Source organism: Lycium barbarum, chromosome 9 (genome assembly GCF_019175385.1).
Source record: "Lycium barbarum isolate Lr01 chromosome 9, ASM1917538v2, whole genome shotgun sequence".
In the NCBI taxonomy this organism is placed as follows: Eukaryota; Viridiplantae; Streptophyta; class Magnoliopsida; order Solanales; family Solanaceae; genus Lycium; species Lycium barbarum.
The window spans coordinates 87,264,187-87,276,524 of NC_083345.1; the positions used below are offsets into that span (position 1 = coordinate 87,264,187).

The window sequence follows — 12,338 nt, forward strand, 5'->3', positions numbered from 1 at the left end:
TTTGTCTGTTATCATATTATTTTAAGCTTGAACTTAGAATTTTGAATGCTAATAAGTTTTATATTCCATGGATGTTAGTAACTCAAATAAAGTCCAAATCAAAACCAACTCAACACTAATGCTAACAAAAGAAATTCAATTGTAACTGTAGGAATGACAGTAATGTAGGATATCTATTCTTTAGTTTTGCATAATTGGTTTAGAGCGTAAAAATACATAGCTTAATTTTTTTCTTTTACATGTAATTAATACTTATTAGCCGTACTTATTTTAGTATAACTTAGTATTTAGATTAAAGTCATTTTCTTTATGGCTTATTAATTAGCAATACTTATTTTAACCAATTTTATTTTTGTTGTTGAATATTTTAATACAATGTCATCACCCATCTCACAATTTGAGTTATTTTCTTAAGAAACACTTTAGTTATATAGTTGTCTCTTACTAAGACTAAAGAAATATTTGAAGTAAAAGTCATATGTTTTGTATAAAGATTTTTTTGGAAAAAAACCCGAAAAAATCGAATAACCTGGGAAAACCCGAAGTTGAAAAACTCGAATTTTATTGGTTTGGTTTGATTTATAAATTTAAAAACCCGCCGCATTTGGTTTGATTTGGTATTTGAAAAATTCGAACCAACCCGATTCATGTACATCCCTAACGGTAAGAGACATGTTTATGATGTAGTTTGCTTATTAGGCAATCTTTGTTTTCCCATTATCATCAATTTGCTGCTTGAATTGTTCATGAGCTTACACGATGTAGTAAGATTGTTTTCTTAATTTTTGAGCTTTGAATTATTTGGATTTACTTTTGGTAATCAATACTTAGAATTAACGTGCTAAAGTTGTTGTTTGGTTATCCTACTTTCTCAGAATGAGGCATATTTGGTGACGAGGCTTGGAGAATTTGGAGAACCCGTTAGATTTTCAATTCCATTTCTTAGAATGAGGCATATAATGGTGACGAGGCTTCAAATATCAAGAAGTTAGGTATTTTCATTATTGGGGGGGGGGGGTTAGAAAAGAGTCCCCAGTATAGTGCATTATGAGCCCGTTTGGATTAACTTATAAGTTGCTTATAAGCTGTTTTTAGTTTTTTTGAGTATTTGACTGACGAGCTTAAAGTCATTTTGTGCTTAAAATAAGCTCAAAAAAATAATTGGATCCATTTGACTTAGCTTATCTAAAACAGCTTATAAACTAAAAAAAATAAGTTAGAGCCCGTTTGGATTTGGCTTATAAGTTGCTTATAAGCTGTTTTTAGCTTTTTTGAGTGTTTGGCTAGTCAGCTTAAAGTCATTTTGTGCTTAAAATAAGTCTAAAAAAATAATTGGGTCTGTTTGTCTTACCTTATCTAAAGCAGCTTATAAGCTGAAAACAGCTTATAAGCCAAAAAAATAAGTTGGGCTACTCTAACTTATTTTTTTAGCTTATAAGCTGTTTTTTTTAAGCCCATCCAAACAGGTTCGTAGACTACCTCAATTTATTTTTTTAAACTTATAAGCTGTTTGCAACTTATACGCATAAGCCCATCCAAACAGGCTCTATGTCAAATCTTTGCTCAATAGTTTAGAAACGTCACTATTGTAGTTCTAATTTGGCTTCTTGTAATCACAATCTTTTCAAATGTCATGCTCTGATGACGTAATGTAAGTACCCCGATAACAATTAGCCTTGAAGTCAGGACAACAAAAGTTATGCCGGTAAATGAAATTAGAAATTATTATTGGTTCACTTTTACTTATCACGTTTTGATTTTTCACATTGTTTAAGAAATAATAATTAAGATAGATATTTTATCACAATACTCATATTAAATAGTGTATAATTATATTGAAGTTCGGAAAATGATTTGAAATGAGTAATAAATGCTAAGGGTAAACAAGAATTTTTTTTGTCTTATCTTGATATGTGAAAATTGACAAGTAAAGATGAAAATTTATAAACGAAATAGTAGACAAGTAAAAGTGAACGAAGAAAGTATTTGAACAATTTTTTATTTTTATAAATTTACATACTCTTTGATCTCTCACATAATAATGTTATTTCTGTTATCAGAAAATGTGATTGGTGGTTATTTTTAGCAAATATTGACAACATGGAGGACTTGGTTATGTTATTTTTATTTATCATTTGTGATTCTAATGTGATTCTTCTCTATTTTATATTCTTCTTTTATATATATATATATATATATATATATATATATATATATATATATATATATATATATATATATATATATACTTTATATTTTTCTTTTTTCTCCTTTTTTTTTTGGCCTTTTTCATTGTTTTTCATATTTGTTTCCTGGCAGAAGGGTCTAGGACCCCCCTGAACTTGTCGATTTTTATTTAGTGTACATCTAAACTTTACATTGGCCTAATTACCCCCCTCAACTTGAAAATATGATAGCCTGGACCCCCCTAGACGCTAATGTGGCAAAGAGCATGAATACACTCTTTTTTAGACGTGTGGATGGGTGAAAAATAGAAAAGTCAGCTTCCAAATGAGGGTATTTTTCAACTATTAATTGCTACATAATCAATATAATGATTTTATTTGATCCAATTGTATTTCTTATTGGTTTTTCTTAATACACATTGCATATTTTATCCAAATTGTGTTTTTTTCTTTTTCGATATGATGATTATTTATTTTAGCTATGTATTTTTTTTTCTTTTTTCGGATCCAAATCTAAATAACTTAGTTGAAAGTTTCAACTTGAAATTCTATTTATTTTATTCAAATAAAAATAAGGTTTAACAAAAGTAATGAAGTTTAGACAGTGTATTTTTTACAAAAATACTGTGTATTTTTCTTTTCATGCAAGTACTATTTATTTCAACTGTGCATTATTTTTTTTCGGGTCAAATTCATAAAATATTTGGTTAATATTTTATTTGATTTCTTTTTCAGATTCAATGATTATTTGTTCTTACTATGTATTTCTTCTTTTCCTGGCCAAATATATAAAAATAACTTGATTAGAATATCATTATCTTTAGGAAAATAAAAAAATTATAGTCAAAATATTTATATAAAAATAACTTGATTAGAATATCATTATCTTTAGGCAAATAAAAAAATTATAGTCAAAATATTTTCAAGTTCTTTTTTTATAGATTTGGCCCGAAAAAGATGATTCAAATAATTGTTGAACTTAAAAAGTAAAAAATATATATTTTATCCTTTAAAAATGCCACATGGACAAAAAAATCCATATGGCAGCGCATGTTGACCACCTCCATGGGCTGTCAGCGTCCAGGGGGGTCGTGCCTATCATATTTTCAAATTTAGGGGGTAATTAGGCTAACGTAAAGTTTAGGTGTATACTGAATAAAAATCGACAAGTTCAGGGGGGTCCTGGACCCTTCTGCCTTTTTTTCTTTTATGATTTGAAAGAAATATTTAGAAAGACCACAACCATTAATGTTATCCAATTATATGGACAATTAATACGTCTTAATGTCTATTCCATATTCAACCGTTTTTGGCTCTTTCCTGTTCATGTGCTAATCATTTTAATCTCCAATTAAAGTGAATAATTAGTACATATTAATGTCCATGCTTTTTTATCTTCTTCCATAATCGTTGTATATATCTCCTCAAATTTTTCATTCATTTGTCACAACAATGCTTCAGTCTTGCAGTTTTCATCTTATGCCTAAAAGTCTTACTTTTTACAATTTTTTTGGTTTGCTCTCTTTGTGTATATGTATGGCAGCGTATTAGTTCTTTAAATATATTATCTTATTTGTTTTCAATTAGTTAGTATTAAATGGGGATTGAATTATGTATATGATATTTTTGGGAGCCTTGTCGTACCCCGATTCTTGATAGAGAAGCTGATAACGAATCGATTTGGGGATGACGCCAAATCAATTCAAGCGCGGAAAATCAAAGGATACGAAGAAAAGAGATGAGAAATAGAGGGATAGATACTTGACCCGAATGGGGAAACCCTATAGACAAATCTAGGTATATCAAACCTAAACCCTTCTCATTTGAATTCAAACACCCAAAAGAACCAAAGTAATATGAATCAAGGCAAGAAGTTCACTTGAAATCCACAAATCAACAATCTTCATGAATTCATTGGAAGTAAAAGGTCCTATAACCAACAATGGAATCCACCGCCATATGACTAAACTAACACTAGATTCTACCTAACAATCTATCACTCAAAATATGAGTATCTCTCAAATATTCATCCTCCATCAAAAAGCCCCTTAATGAAATGAAAGACAAGTTATATATACAAGCTAAGTAAAGAAGACTAATAGGAAATTACAATGCTACCCTTGATGAAGTAAAGACCTTGTTTGGCTAGTCTTCTTAGTATAGTCTTCAATTCAAGGATTGACCTTCAATGGCCAAACACGTCCCTCCTTGCATATATAGCCCTCCAATCAACCTTGCATGCATGGCCTTCTTGCAATCATAACCCTCCTTGCACAAAGTAGCCACTTGCACAAATAACCCTTTGCGCAAATAGCCATCTTCCGGCCTTGAATCACCCAAGCTTGCAATTGTAGCCACTTTAAAGGCAAGCCTTGGGTCTTGGGTCTTGACTTCTTCTCCCATGCTATCTCCCATAGCTTGAAGGCCCTCCAACGACTCTATTTTAATGCTCTCAAAGCTTCATCCTCCAAGAATCCGCTTCCAACACAAATCCTTGGAGAAGTTTGAGTAGTTGAGTCATTTGTGCCATTTAGGATCATATCATCATCCCCCTCTTCAAAAGGATTTGTCCTCGAATCCGTACCTTGCAAAATATGTAAGAGAATGAGTACAAACCCTCTCACAAAACAAGCAAGGTAGTCATCATAAGGCCAATGATAATACCTAAAGTATGCAAAACATGCAACCAATATACTAAATGGCTCACTTTTATGATATAACTAAGCATCAAATGGATCTAGAAAGAACATGTATCCAAATAATGCCAAAGACACTTGGCTATTCAAGGAATTTTGACAAAAGGGTAAATCAAAGAACCAAATGCAAATAGAAATCCCAAAATGCAAGTCTGCATTGGTTCTAGCAATTAAGAAGCATACATCTCCCCTTTAGTCAAGAAACAAGTGAAATCCCTCATGACTAAGTGTAATATCACCAATAAGCCCAACCTAAGTCAAGGGTCCAACTATCACACTACCCCACCTAGAGTAAAGAACCACTTCTAAGTCATCACCGGGGTCAAATACAAAGGTATCACCCACACTAATTTGCCCACATTCCCCATGCAAGCCCAACATGAAATCAAGTAACAACTCTAGCAAATGATCACATGAATGGAAAGAAGTGTTACTACTATACTCAACACACCAAGAAGTTACCTTCATGGCTTTAGAAAGCCTAAAAATAAGCATGAGCCAAGAATACATACCGTCCTTGAAGAAAGTACAAGTTGTGACATCATACCCAAGTGTAGTCCAATGAGGTCCATTCAAATGGTCTCCATCTTCAAGACTCCTCTTTTGACAAAACTTCATAAGAAAGTTAGTCAAATAATCAAGTTCATCAAGAGAGAAAGAGTTTCACCATTATGCTCATTCAACCTATGCCAAGCTAAGAGTAGCATCTCCTTACCCCTTAGGTCAGAAGATCTAGCATAGTCCTTCCAAGAAGTGTGCTCTTTCCTTTTTAAATTTCTCCCCTTCTTTAAAGAGCACTCACCACATTCAGAAGCCTTTTCCAAATTCGAAGTTGGTCCATCAAGTGGGTCACAAACCCTTAAGAAGGACTTTTTGTCTTCGGGGATGATGTCAAGAGCTTCAACCACCCCATGCTCTGATGCTAAATGGTAACCAATCGAATTGGGGAAGAACCAATTCAATCCAAAACGCGAAATTTAAAGATACGAAGAAAAGGAGATGAGGAATAGAGGATAAAAGTAAGACCCAATTAGGGAGAATTTATGGACAAACCTAAGTAAGACCCAATTAGGGAGAATTTATGGAAAAACCTAAGTATATTAAACTTAGACCCTTCCAATTGAATCTGATCCTAAAAGAACCACTACTATTTGACACTCAAGGCAAGAGATTCAATTTGAATCCACAAATGGCAATCTCTTCATGAATATCAATGGACATAAAAGGTTCACAAACCAACAATGGAATCCTCCATCATATTAGCTAAATTTAGCCCCAATACTACCTAACAATCTATAAACTCACATATGAGTATTCATCATTCAACAACAACTAAAGATGAAAATAACCTAAGTCTAATATTTATACTAAGAGGCAATAGAAGGCAACTAGCTATTACAATAATGCCCTTAATGAGGCAAGGGCCTTGTTTAGCTATCTTAGATATTGTCTTGAAAATCGAAATGAGCCCTTTTGCACAAATAGCCATCGTCCAGTCCACCAAGCTTGAAATTGTGACCATTTGCATCTCTGCCCTTTCTTTGCATGTTTGGCCACTTTTGTGTTTCTATCCTTTTTGCGCTTCTAGTCACTTTGAGTGTCGGCCTTCTTTCTCGTAGCTTCTTCTTCAATTCCCTTCCAAGCTACCTTCCACACTTCATAAGCCTTCTTGTGCGGCTTATATGCATCTCCCTGGATCCCTAATGCCCTGTTTGTCATCCACATAGCTTGCATGTCTTGGAGTTCCATGTCTTGACTTTGCATGTGACTCCTTGTGTAGAGTGTGCCAAGTAGGGTCATATCATCCTCCCCTTCTTCAAAAGGATTCGACCTCGAATTCGAACCTAGAAAAACATAAGAGAAGATATACGAAAACATACTCCTCAAGGATTGAGAGTTAGCACACAACATAATAATCACAAATTCATGCCAAGAATGAACAAATTTATGGTACAACCACACATCAATGATTATCAAGAAAAGCATGTGCACACATGGGATATCAACAAGGTGATTTCCCCGAAAAGCACGAAACAAGGACAAAGTGATGGAACCAATGTACTTAGAGTAAGAAGCATGGAAAACTCCATTGGTTACAGAAGATATGAAACAAATTGTATCCTCACTCCTCAAACAAGATTGACCTATTTTAAGACTAAGTGTAAGATTCAACACAAGGTCACTCTAACCTAGAATCCCACTCATTACACTAGTCTCAACTAATAATGGTCTTAAAACCAAGTCATGACAAGAGGGCAAAGCATTAGGGTCATAGACAAAATTATGCCTGACGTCATTGTGCAAAAATTCTTCATGTAATCCTATCATAGATTTATCCAATAACACACAAAGGAATTTACAAGCAAAGAATTCAAAGGGAAGAGTATCACCGGGATCAAATGGGAAGAATATCCACTTTTCATAGTTAAGAACACACCTATCAACCCCATAAGTACCTTTCTCTATATAAGATACACCCCAAACACACACAATAGCATCATCATATGCAAACAAGTAATAAAGAAAGGTGTTACGCAAAATAAGTTCCTCATCAATATCACTCTCCAATGTAACGACACTATACGGTTCAAGGACAAGATTATCCAATGGGCTACTATGAAGTTGAACATGAAATGAAGAATTAGCAAAATCTACACAAGAATCACCTTCCTTTGCAACACTTTCCCTCCCCATAAGTCGGTTGCAATCCCTCGAGGGAAGATTTTCATCATAAGGAAGAGTGTTGTCTCCCATAGTGTGTTACATATCACATTATAGTCTCCAAAGGAAACCAAACGTTCAACATTACCAAACACTCCACTAGGTTCATCACTCTAAATAGTCATGTCAATTTCAAATAACACATTATCTATAATGCGAGAAGAATCAATGAACAATGAAGGTTCAAAGCATGCAATCTCACTCTCAAAAAGACAAAGTTCATTTTTCAAGGCATTTTCATTCTCATGACTAACTACATGACACATAACACCATTACGATCTTGAGTCTCTACAAATGGCAAACAAGTCAAGGTCATGGGACTCATCTCCATACACGGGTGTTTCATATTCAAATTCACTATCAACTTGGTCAAAGTTATCACTAAATTGAGATTCATTAGGCACATCACAAAATTTCTCAATTAGTGGACTATCAATACAAGCAAGTTGACCAATACCATCATCCATACTAGTTGGACACAAATCGACCTTTCTAGAAGATCCAATTCGGTCATGCTAGGATCAACTAATGGGTACACTAACAATTCACATGACAATGTACTAACATGCATATCAAGAGGATCAACACTAGGTGGACACAACTTGAACTCAGAAGAAGAGTTAAGATATTCATCAATAGGATCAACTAGTGTTGGATCATCAATTTCAACTACATTGTCAATTGTCGTTATAGCACTAAGCTCATCACAAGGCAAAGACTCATTAAGCTCATTTACGGAAAAGCTATCATTCACACTCATTTCAACAACATGGTCATTCACATCACTTAGAGAGTTAAGATTAGCTATTGTACCTTGAAATCCGCATTCTTTTTCTTTGCCTCGGGTTTTAACTTTAGAGCTCATTTGCTCCTCGGGGAGCTCTCAACTACCTCAAGAACCTTCAAAGGTTGAGGTTCATCATCTGGCTTGCTCCCGAGAATACCTACACTATCATCAAGACCACTAGAAAAGAAAGGAAAGTTACAAGGGTTAGATAGAGTTTGTGACAACTCTCTCACATCCTCTCCTTTTTCCTCTCTAGAGTTGTCACCTTTCGCTCCCTTACTCCTCTCAATCTTTTCTATCTCAATTTCATTGGAGTTGTGACAAGTGCTAAGTATTTCTTTAGAACGGTTGGGAAAACTCTCCACCTCATTCTCTCCCTTTTCACAAGGGTTGGGTCTATCTTCCTCCCTTTGTTTGGGTAAGTGTCCCAACATTATGCGGTGCATTTTTTTCTAATTTCTCCTTGAGCCTTAGTGAAGGGTTGGACCCTCCACCTATAGCAAGTACGGTTGGAAAAAAAGCCACTCCTTCATTGTCCACTACAAACTCATGCCACCTTCGCCCAAACGATTACCCAAACACATGTGACAATCGTCTAGTGGGAGTATATCACACCAAACCTCTTCTTCATGGTAGTCGCCACGGGTAAACAACACCTTCGCGCTCCTATCAACCAAGAACCCTCGTGAATCATAGTAAGGGTCTTGTTTCTTGTGCAACCGCTTGAGGTGCAAGGTAGTTTCCATAACTCCAATTATCCAACACAAGAACATACCCCACACTACCAAGCAAAGTGATTTTTTTCTCAAGTGTTCGCCTCTCCGGGTCATTTCTAACTTGAGATCTTGCATTCCCTCTACTTCCTCCACCTCTCATTACATCACCCCTACCTTCCATACCATGACCATATTTCACACATGGTAACTCCGGATTAGAATAAGAGTAATGATTCGATGTATTTCTTGGCGTGGGGAATGTATGTACTCTTCTCCTCATAGGAGGACTTCTACTCAGCCCAACCCACACACTTATACCATTTTGCTTGGAATGGAAAGTATTACAAGGTGATGTACGTGAATATCAACTAGAAGACCCCTTATAAGAACCATATGCAACTTTGTTGTCTTCACAAACATATCCACCATGAAGTGCATAGCCACTAGGCTCATCATCACCACATTCTTCCCATTCTTGTAAGTTCTCACCAAGTGGTTCATATCGAAAGTGTGAGGAAAGAGCATACCTCAATTCAATCCCATGTCCATGGTGTGTAGGATGAGACTCTTCATGTTCGTATCCACCATAGGACTCTTCTTCATACTCATCTACTCCTTTTTCTTCATAAGCCTTAGAGGTGTTGCCTCGCAATTTCCTTCAGAGTAGTATTCTTCACCCTCGTATGAGTTATGATCATATCGCCCATGTTTCTCATATGACTCATGAGCACCATAACCATCATATTCATTGTAAGAATAGTGATGCTCACATCCCATGTCATTGTCACACCCCTTTTTTATCCGTAATAAAAAATAAATTTGATTTGTTTCTTATTTAAAAGGGTTTTTCCAATTAAAGTGACATTTTGAGAAGGGATTATTTATTTATTACAGATTCGCCACTTGGAATTGAGTTTTGGTGTTCCAAGTCACCTTATTGAATCCCTAATCAAAAGGAAAGTTGACTCTTTATTTATTGGTCTGCGAAAACAAAAGTCCGGATAAGAAATTCTGTTGACCGAGGGGAAAGTGTGAGGCACCCCTCGAGTCCCGTGATTCTAGTACGATCGCTTTATCAACTTATATTCGGCTTAAAATTATTTTGTAGGATACATTATGCTTATGAACTTGAGATTACGAATAGTAAATAACAAAAGTGATAATAACTATTATCTATATTAATGCCATAGGCTGTATATTTCACTTGAAAATGAAATTAGAATTATACAAATTGAATTCCATTTTTTTAAGTACAAGGCATGCGACTTGAATTTTTAACATGATACGTGAACTTATATTGAAGTCTAACTAGTAAGACCAATTGCTAATAACTCCAAGCTGAATGGATAACAACATGGCCGAATGATTTTTATTCAAGTATTTAACCTTATCTTTCATATTTGATGGCTTGAAATTCAGCTTTTAATTAGGAAGTGATAAAACAAGATAGGTATTAAGTCCATTCTCGGCTAAAACACTACCAGTTTATGGCACTTATAAGGATAGCCTAATTTCTCTTGACACTATATGTCACAAAAGTAGCTATTTAAACCTACCGAAATGTAGTGACGAGGAATTAAAGAAACCATTAATACACTGATCCATCCAAACATTATACTAACAGTAATAAAAAAGAACCAAATCTCAAACACTAACGAATGGAAATACTAATTAGATAATACTATATGCCATGTACGAATAAACTAGGCATACCAGTAAATGTGATTCAATTAAAGCGATAACATGCAACTAGGACAAAACGCTAAAAGTATGTAATAACGACGATCAGTTTACCAGAGTTATAGAAAATATGCCAAACACAAATATTTACATTAAAATATGACGGCTGGCTACTTATTCTTTATGTATATCATTTTTTCTTGTATCTTGTAACGTGAATTTAATTCAAGCCATAGTAGATTAGCATATTGCACTAGAGCCTTAATCTACCCCAAAAAAGTTAAAGTTACTCTTTTTATTCCTTGTGGTAAAATATTAGAAGGAACCAACTTGAACTCGTATACAATACCGAATCTTTATAGATGAGATCGACATTTTTGAACAGAGTTTCTTAACATATTTTTGACAGCTCAAGACCTTAATGAAAAACATTGGATTTGAGAAACTTGAAGAAATTCGCATAAGAAGAAGATAAATGATATCAAACTAAAGAAGAGGACACTGATATATCTCAAATACCTTTCACTTTAACATTCAAAAGAAAGAATTCCAAAGCAGCAATCATTATTCAACTTCCATCGTCACATACCAGTAATACAACTTAATTAAATGATGTGAGCTTTAACACACAAGGGTATTGAAATGAGCAAAAGAAGAGTGAAAAATAGGAACCTGTTGATAAGATGCAACTGCAACGAAATAAGTTTTGATGCCGAAATCAACAAGAAACAGTAATAAGAACTCCACCGTTGGAACTCGATCGGGAACCAGAACTCAGAATCGCAAACTCTCAAAGCTCTTTTTTGCTAAAAAAAACTACTCTCTTTTTATATTTTTGCATTACTCGTTCTCTGTTCTTGTCCCTGTGTATATTGTGTAGTGTGTTTATATAAGGTAATGTGTGTGGAAGAGTTTGAGTTGGAGTGGGAAACGGGGGGAATAGGACTTTTAGAGATAATATTTGGTTGAGGGGAGGTTTAAAGGGATTAGGATGGGGGAAGATAGGATGAGGACGTGAGGTGAGGGGTTTACTAAGGGATAATGTTTGGGGTGAAAGTTTTTAGGAGTTTGGGAGGTTTGAGGTTAGTTTGGTGAGAGTTTTAAGGGTGAAGGATTGTAAGGGATAATGAGGGGTTAGCGTTGGGTTTGGTAGGGGCAAATTAGGTTGCTGATTAGAGTAGTTTGAGTTAGCAATTTTCTTTTCTTAGTTATTTTTGTCTTTTAGTTTATCTTGTCTTTTTCCTTTTTGGGTCATTTGTTTCTTCTTTTTATTTCTTTAAAATATAATAGAATGATAAAATATATAATTATCTTTAGACAAATAAAATATAGAAAAGTTAAATAGCTAGTCCAAAATAAGACTAACTAAGAAAACTATTAAAAATCATTAGCTTATTTATTAAAACCTAAATTATAAGAAAACATATTTTTTTTTGTAAATTTTCTTTTCTTTTGAAAGACAAAATTTAACGTAAAATGTGACTCTATTTTTGTAGCTTCTGATATTTAAATGCAAAACTTACTAAAAAATGAGATAAAAATTAAAATATC

The 12,338-nt window shown here is 34.3% G+C and overlaps 1 long non-coding RNA gene across 1 annotated transcript; it reads right to left on the minus strand.

The window, feature by feature from the left end:
• Positions 1–6,058: 6,058 nt before the first annotated feature.
• Positions 6,059–12,082, minus strand: LOC132609061 (uncharacterized). Its single transcript, XR_009570661.1, has 2 exons — positions 11,460–12,082; positions 6,059–6,726 (listed from the first exon to the last, which is right to left on the minus strand). It is a non-coding gene; the product is annotated as an uncharacterized LOC132609061 (long non-coding RNA).
• Between the last annotated feature and the right edge of the window lie 256 nt (positions 12,083–12,338).